This window comes from Cryptomeria japonica, chromosome 3, assembly GCF_030272615.1.
Source record: "Cryptomeria japonica chromosome 3, Sugi_1.0, whole genome shotgun sequence".
Lineage (NCBI taxonomy): Eukaryota > Viridiplantae > Streptophyta > Pinopsida > Cupressales > Cupressaceae > Cryptomeria > Cryptomeria japonica.
The window spans coordinates 261,916,162-261,925,787 of record NC_081407.1 but is presented as its reverse complement, the minus strand read 5'-3'; positions in this window follow the sequence as shown (position 1 = coordinate 261,925,787).

Sequence of the window (9,626 nt, the reverse complement as noted above, 5' to 3'; positions counted from 1 at the left end):
GGCACCAAAATGTCATGCTATTGTGAAGTTTACATGTACCTCCAAACAAAAAACACTCAATAAATCATTACAAGCATGATTAATGAATTTGAATCAAAGGAAGACAAAACCATAACTAAGTGATCTATCACCTCCTAATAAATGCGAGTATGAATTTTTCTCTCAGATCTTGTTATGCAAATTCCAGTGACTTGACTACACTTAGATGGAGGATTTGAATGATGAAGATGCATGATCTATCAATAATAGCATGATTAAGCTACATGATTATAAAAAATAGGCTAGAATGAAGATGCAATTAAGCTAAAATTAAGCATGATAACATTGATAAGCAGATAAACTAGAAGCTAGATGCCTATAGTAACAATGCTTGAATGCAAATGAGATGAATAAATCAGGATGTAAAAATGATATAAAATTGGGACCCTTTGTGATCCAAAATGAGGTCTATTTATAGGATCTTCAAGGCTAGGGGTGAGGTGGCAGGAATCAATGGTCAAGATTGATTTGAAGATATCAATGATTAAATTAGAGGAGGTTGGCAAAGGGGTTGGACTAAAGGGAACATCTGCCATCTCTATGGTGACAAGTGTCAAGAGGCTTCTAGAAGGGGTTAGATAAAAGGGAACACTTAGTGACAAGTGTCACAAAGCTTCTAGAAGAGGTTGGATGAAAGGAAACATGTGGGTAGGTAGAATGGGTTAGGTTTAGGAATGATTAGGTTTAGAAGAATTTGAATTTGGAAATTCAATTAATAAGAAAAGGTTAATTAACTTCAACAACTCATAATTGATTTTTTTTAATTAATCAAAGAATTAGAAGACATTATTTTTATGGGGGAAATTAATTAATCAAAGGGGATTATTGAAATGAACCTATTAAATAAATCCTTAGATTTATTAATAGGTAGATGAACGGGGAGAATTTTAATCAAATTACTGATGAGTTCAATGAAATTGGAGAGGAGGATTAATTAAATAATTACTTATTCAATTAATTATCTTCAGACCATTTTTAGGTGTATACAGAACCAACATCTGTTATTGAAGCATCTAAGGATGAACATTGGATAAAAGAAATGGAAGATGAATTAGAACAAATTGAAAAGAACAACACTTGGACATTGGTTCCCCGACCTAGAGACAAAAATGTAATTGGAACTAAATGGGTATATAGGAATAAAATTAATGAAGATGGAGAAATAATTAGGAACAAAGCAAGATTAGTTTGTAAAGGTTATTCACAAAAAGAAGGAATTGATTATAATGAAACCTTTGCATCAGTAGCCAAAATTGAGGCAGTTATACTATTTCTTGCATTTGTAGCCTATAAGAACTATAAAGTTTATCAAATGGATGTAAAATATGCATTTTTAAATGGAGATCTTGAGGAGGAAGTTTTCATTGAACGACCTGATGGATTTTATTTGATAGATAATAAGGATATGATTTGCAGGTTAAGGAAAGCTTTATATGGATTGAAGCAAGCTCCCAGAGCTTGGTATGCTAGATTGGATAAATATCTTTTGAAGCTTGGTTACACAAAAGGTAACGCTGACAACAATTTGTATTACAAAGTTACCAATGATGATATTTTGGTTATTGAATTATTTGTAGATGATATCATTTTTGGAGGTGAAGATGGTTATGTAAAGAATTTGCTAATCAGATGCAAAAAGAATTTGAAATGTCTATGATTGGAGAGATAAAAAAATTCCAGGTTTGCAAATTTCACAAACAGATAATTGTATATTCATATGTCAAACAAAGTACTTAAAGGAACTTTTGAAGAAATCTGGTATGGAAAATTCCAAAATGGTAAGTACTCCTATGACTACAACTGACAAAATGACATTGAAGGATGATTTAGCTCCTATTAATTTGACAAGGTACAAATCTATGACTGGAGGTTTGTTGTATTTAACACAAACAAGACCTGATATAATGAATGCAGTATGTATTGTTTCAATATTTCAAATAAATCCTAAAGAAAATCATGAATCAACAGTTAAAATGATTTTCTAGTACCTACAAGGAACAACTAATCTTGGTTTATGGTATCCTAAAGATGAAAATTTTGGTTTATGTGCATACACTAATGCAAATTGGGCAGGTGATGCAAGTGACAGAAAGAGTACCACTGGCAGTTCATTCTTTCTTGGTAGAAGATTGATTTTATGGATAGGCAAGAAGCAGACTTGTACATCATTATCAGTAGCAAAATCAGAATATGTTACAACAACAACTAATTGTACTCGGGTATTATGGATTAGGAAAATGTTGAAGGATATAAAGGTAAAATGCAAAGAACCAATAATCAATTATTGTGATAATTCAACAATAATTGATATACCAAAGAATCTAATATTTCACTCTAAGATAAAGCATGTTTCTATTAAGTATAATTTTCTGAAAGAGAATGTTGAAGCAAATGAAGTGAAATTTGTTTATGTGAATACTAAAGAGCAAATTGCAGATATCTTTACAAAGCCTTTGCCTAAGGATACATTTGAATATCTCAGAGAGCATCTTAGGGTAATTTCCCCACTGGCAAAGACTTAGATGTTGAATATTGACATCAAATCGACAAGAAATAACAGAAAAATCTTTTTCCGGCTTTGATGGAGGAGAGCTACTTCTCAGGGGGAGTAGTTGGCTAAATGTTAAGTTTTGAATTCTTAACTACTTTGGCATTTGATGTCAAAGGGGGAAAGATATCTATGGAAAAAAATTATTCCTTGAGGGAGAGATTATTCATTGAGGGAGAGATATACTCTTTGGATATATGTATTTTTGGTTTTGGTTTTGTAACAAACTTTGTTTTGATCTATCTTTGGGAGATTGATTGGTTTACTGGTTTTGTCATTCTATTTTTGGCACTTAGATGTTTTTCCATCTAGTGTTGCCATCAATGCCAAAGGGGGAGATTGTTGGTATTATGGATGACTTCATCATGTATTGCATTGGTTTTGTCATTGATGTCAACACTTGTCTTCTTGAAGGTTTACATTATGTTCACTGGTATGGTTAGTGGCTTATGCACAGTCACCAGTATGTGTTCACCAATAGGTTATATTGTTCACTAACAATGATGATAACTTGGAGATCATTTGGTTATGTTGAAGACATGGATTGTAAGTTTGGTTTTGGTGTTTTGCTTATTGGTCTAATCAGGTTGACAGATTTTCCTTTACCGATAGATAGGTCTAGCTTATGGACCAGTACTTCAAATCAACACGACACGTTATGGAGATTATTTATTGATCGGTAAATGTATTGAGCCGACATGATGTATCGCATCAAGAATTATTTGTAATTGATTTAATTATAATATCTTTAGTGAGCCGACCTATTCATTTGGTCTTAGGTTTTGTATAAATGATTGTAAAACCTTATTGAAGATCAGGGATATGGTTATAGTATGAGTGTATTCAAATATTGAAGAGTGAAAATAAGCAAATCCTTGTGCGAATCAACCAAAAATTATTTAAAGGTTGAAGGAAGGTTATGAAGGTGTTTATACACTCACGTTCAAAGCTTAACCGGTACTGAATCCAACATTGGAGATGCTATTTTGAGCAGTACATTATCATTGGATTTAACCATCCAATTGTGTAGTCAGTGTGACTCCTAATTTGTGATTGAGCAGTGATCTCTAGGCAGTTGGCCTTTCTGCATGTGCAAACCCATTTTTATACACATACTATCTATAGTTGTATCATCTGATTGTGGGTAAGGTTTCCCACCGTGGTTTTTCACTTACCAGGTTTCCACGTCAAAATCTTTGTGTTGTTTTCAGGATATTGTTTATGTTTCATGCATTAAGTTAAACTGGTATTGCTATATCTTATAATCTATTTTACTGACACTTAAGTTTGGTTTACTGACATTAAGTTTAAATTGGAATAACTTTCATTTGGAATACAATTTATTGATTAATGGTTCACAACTGATTCACCCCCCTTCCCTCTCATTTGTCCTTCCCGGTACCTAACACCAGATGAGTGTCAATTGCCAACAACTTCTAGGGTTTCTATTCCTTCACTACTATGGAAGTGAACATGTAATATTGAGATAATGCAAGATTATGGTCAAAGTATGACAAAAAATGAATGTAAAGGTATTGTAACAGATTGGTAAAACAACAAAACTAGAGAATCATGCATAGAAATAGGGGACAATCTGACTATGTACTTGCGATTGAAACTTGATATTGATCTACCTAGACTAGGGTGCAAGAACACCTTGGTCTCCTGAGTTTGAGTTGTTGTCAGAAGATCCAGTAGAATGATGCATATGCAATAACAACTACCGCACTTATCTAACAATTTATTACATGCACATATTTGTGTATTGCATGCATTACATCTATTGTAATCAGTAATGCATTCATATAATGAAATCTTGAAGGTAAAACTATTTGGCTATTTACTAAGTTGTCATTAGTTTTATGCCCAAAGTCATTCTATATAATCTAGTCGATTAATACCACCGAAACGTCCAATCGGTAATTACTAAGGTGTCGGTTATAGAGAAAGGCTAGTCACCAAGATGAGACACACTGAGTTGTCTACTGAGTAAAGTTCTTATGCCGAGCAGCAAAGAAGGTATACCGAGTCAATTTGAACTGAGTGAAAACGTGTTACCAGATTCAATGAACCTAGACACACATGTGAAACGTGTTACAAGATTCAAGAACATGGAACCGTTACTACATAGGAAATTGCATTTAAATATTTTGCATGATTTTGAGGAAGTTTATCCAATGAAATAATTTCTATGTTTATTCATTCGATATAACATGTTTGTATGATCGATGCATGAATAGATCACCGTCTCATAGATCTATATATTCAGAATGATTTGAGTATCAAAAAACATAGAGGGAAAATGATGAGTTGAATATGAAAATCTTGAGAGAAGATAAGATGTGAAGATTAATAGAGATATTCAGAGGTCGCCGAGAAGGTTCTCAGAGAACAGTTTAAGTGACAGAGTATACAGAAGTGGTCACTGAATTAACTTATCAATTACCGAGGTATGCTATGAGAAAGGTAATTTCATATTGAGCACATAGAGTCTGATATAACATTTCAGATGTAAAGTTGCAGATATTTTGTAAAGATTTTGATTAAATTATTTTGAGTTGAGTTAGAAACCTTTAACAGGGTAAAAGACTCTAACAAGGTCTATAAATTGTAAAGCCTTTAACCAGGTACAACTTTTTTGTAAAAGTGTTTGTAAAATCCTTTAGCAAGGTAGATCTAAAGATCTTTGTACTCCTAACAGGGTAAGCTATCAGAAATAGCTAAACATGTAGCTCTAACCGAGCAATCTTGATTATTGCAGTAGTGAAGTTGTGGGTGCCATCCCCACCGTAGTTTTTCTCTTTCACCAAGATTTTCAGCGTAACCAAAATCTTTGAGTTATGGAATGAAATTTGTATGGATGTTATTTCTATAATATATATTATGAGATAAGCAATATTTAGTTTGTGTTTATTAGTAAAATTGTTTGTGAAGAAAAGTTTTGAAGTACCAATTCACCCCTCCCCTCTCGGTATATTAGTTTTCCTAGTTGGACCTAACAATTGGTATCAGAGCTCTACTCTTGGTAAAGGGATTAACAGCCTAAAGAGAAAGATCCTATCAATGGAAGGCTCTAAACAATCTTGCAGAATTGTGAATCTTCAAGAAGAATTGGATCATGCTAATCAAGTGATTGCAGATATGCAGAGACAAATGCAAAGATCATTGAAAGTCAGAAGAAGGTTATCTGATGATTTACAGGACTCACAAGAGTTGGTGGAACAAATTGAGACATCATCTGAGATCAACATATCAGAAGAGTTTGAAGAAATGATTGTAGAACTGAAAGAAAAGAACAAAGCACTGAATGAACAACTAAAAGCAATGAGAAGGGAACATGAGTATTTCAGCACACAAATGACTGAAAATCTTGATGCATTGAGAACAGCTGAAGATAATATGCGAAATGTAGAAAGAGAAAAACAACAGCTAGAAGCAATGGTATCGGAAAAGAATGATGAAATATCAAGGATGACTGGAGTTCAACATAATCTATCTAATCAATTGGGTTATGCACATCATGAAGCAACTCTAAAAGAAAATGAGAACCAAGCATTGAAACTTGAATTATCAAGATTGACCGATGAACTAGAAGAAGAAAAGAAGTCAAAAGAAACACTGAAGAAAAGTTATGAAGCGTCAAGAATGTTGGATGAGCAACTAAACTTAAGATCACCTAACAAATCTGTTGGACACGGTTATAAAAGAAATAACTCTACCAAGAAAGGGATCAACACCACCGAGAAAGGAGAATCATCAAAGAAGGCTGGAAACAATGATAAGATGAAAGACAAGAAGCCTATTTGCAACCACTATGGAAAACAAGGACATACTGCCAACGTTTGCCGAATCAAAAAAGGTAAGCAACCGAATGTAACTAGGTCTAATGGTTATTGTTACAATTGCAATAAGTATGGTCACACATCTAAACAATGTAGGACAACATCTGTTAACAATTTTCAAAAGGCAAAATTCAAGGGGTTTTGCAAAAATTGCAATAGATATGGACACAATATCGAAAAGTGTTGGTTTAAGCAAAAAAGCTATATGTGGTCTCCACATCGAGAAAATACTAGAAGCTACCAAACTCACATAGATCTCAATCGTCAATATACTTCAGTACCATGGGATTACAACACAAGAATATGGTGTGAATGTTGTGGAAGATACAAACATATAAGTGCTAACTGTATGATAAGGTTTGGAATGAACAACTGGAGATCATGGAGAAATCTTGGAAGGAAAATGTGTCAACCAATGAAGAAAGCACCTTACCTACTGAGTTGGGTGCATCTACCTCAAATTAATCAATGAAGGGACTGCATTCTCACAAGGTTAGATCTTAACAGTTCCTATTTAATCATGTACATAATTCCAAAATCTGCATAGCTAAGATGCATTAACATTTTTTTTTGAATTATTAACTAGTCTTTTGATTTACCAGAGAAGTTGGTAAATACATTAAGCATGTCTAGTCAGTAAAAGAATATAAGAGAGATAGTCAGTTTGGTGGAACCAAGTGCATTTAATGCTTATTATACCTAATTGTACGAAGCCCGATAAGGTAAAGGATGTATTTAAAAGTGCTATGTGCAGTCATTTTACTCTTACCAATTTTTAAAGAGAAGAGCTAAGCGAATCAAAGGCCATCAAATATTTACAAGAGCGAATTCAAGGTATTTCACACAATCTAAAACGTATTTTCAAGCAAGTTAACCGATCAAAATCAGTTGTGAATATTTGTATTGTATTTACTAAGTTGGAAGCGTTTTCTGGTTATTTGAAACCCTAAGCTATTTTGTAAGTAGAATTCCAAGTTTGAAATGGCTCCATGCAAAAACCTGTTATAGTTGAGACCATTAAGAAGTCATCAGTAAAATACACCTTACCTCCCAAAGTGGCATCCAAACCCAATGAGAAAACTGCATTCTCTCTTATTCTAGATAGGGTTCTGTTGATAGAAGATGTCAGATTTTATACTAAGTGTCATGTTGAAGAGCTAGGTCATACTGAAATTAAGGATATGTATGATGAATTGTGCACTGATGGAATCCTGGACAGCAAGTTTGAGCACATCAAAGTTAAGGGATTGACCGAAGCCCTAACCTATCCTCGAGTCTTCAAACCCCAATGGGTCAAATTTGTCTTGAGCAGAGTGCATGATGATTTTATGTGATTAGAAGATCAACCTTTCAAGATCACCAAGGAGATTATTCACATAATAACCGGATACCCTATATTTGACAATGCCCGAGCACAAAAGATGATTTCACAGAAGGAATTGATAACATTAACCGGAGTTGAGTCTGATTGCAAAGGTCTTAAGTTGAACAATGTAACTGATGCAAAACTTAATTTTGCAATTAGAGTTATTGGTTATTGTTTCTTCAGTCAGCAAGAGAAAATAGTGTACTGTGTGCAACTGTAGATTTGGCCTATAAAATTGTGAAAAAGGGTATGAAAATTGACTTATGTGAAGTGTTGTTGAAGAATATTTTTGAAAATCTCAACACAATAAGAAAATAGAAGAAGAATAATACTGCTAACACACTATAGTTTGGATCACTCTTAGTGTGTTTGTTCTTCTAAAAATTATTTCCATCTGTTGGTAACATCGTTTGGGAATTACACCGACCAATCACCCATCAAATAAATGATTTCATCAATTAGCTACGTGATAATTTCAATGTGATAATGGATTATTACTTTAACAGCTTTCAGAAAAAGATGCATAGCAGGTACAGGATCCCACCGCAGCTAGTGCAAAAGTATAAGGATACCATCTGTTTTGAGTTGGATACCGACTACTATTATGTCAACACAGTAGAGCCCAGGACTCAATCTTTACTGCCTACGGGTTATGAGATTGATTTTGACATTGTTCAACAACAGATAGATGCCTTCTTAGCACTTCCGAGGCATTCTACTGAGATCAGGTATGGCACTTATGAAGAGGTAAAAGAAAAAGTAAAAATGAGCATTGTAGTACCAAAGGCTACCAGAAAAGCCACCAAAATGATCAAGGACTTAACAGAAAAATTTGGAGAAGGTTCTACCTCCACACCTACTAAGCCAGCAAGTAGGAAAAATAATCAACTTTCTATCGAAGAAGAATCTGAAGCTCAAGAAGCAACAATTACACCGAGCACCGAGTTGCTAAAGGGCAAAATCTTGAAAAGGAAGAAATAGGATACAACCAAGGTATCACCAACCCCGCCAGTAAAGCGACTGAACACTAGATCATCTATTGTGTCACCTGGTAAAAGGAAGAAAAATGTTGAAAAGCCTAAGGTTACTAAAACTTATAAAAAGACGACCAGAAGACTAATTTTGAATAAAGAGTCAAGTGATACAGAATCTGAAGATGCAAATAAATTTCAGATTGTAAAAAGCACAAAGGAAGATGTACATAGTGTTGATAATTTTTGTGCAAAATTAAAACAATATGGTGGATTTGGGTCATTTAGATATGTAAAGTATGACTCCAGAACAGAAGAAGAAAAGAGGCAAATAGAAGAGTCAGTAGTTTGTACACTTCTCAAGTTCCGAGTAGTTCCATTGGAAGTAACTGATTTTCTTCCAAAAACATTGTACTCTCATATTGACAATAGATGGAAATATGCTATGGACTCGGAGAAGCAGATAAGAGAAAGAGTTTTGGTACATCTCTTTCCAGATATTTGGGTAGATGATATAAAAGATCATTTGAAAAACTACCAGACATATTTTCAAGTAAAGCAAAGGGCCTTGAAAATGATGAATGGCCTTTATCTTGAAGTAGAGAATGAAACTAAAGAAAAATGGCATGAAATATTCAAAATTTAGACTAAAGAGCCTCAAGGTGAAGTGGAGATAGTTGACATCACCGAGCAAGATCTTGCTTCAACTATTCAGTTAGATGAGGATATAATGGACACTGAGGCACAGGACGAAGAAATGATAGAAGGGGATGCCTATGCCAAACTGGTATCAAGTGAATCAGTTTTGGAACAAGTTAAGTCCTATCCTCTGTTAACTCAACAAGTTTCAACTGAGAAAC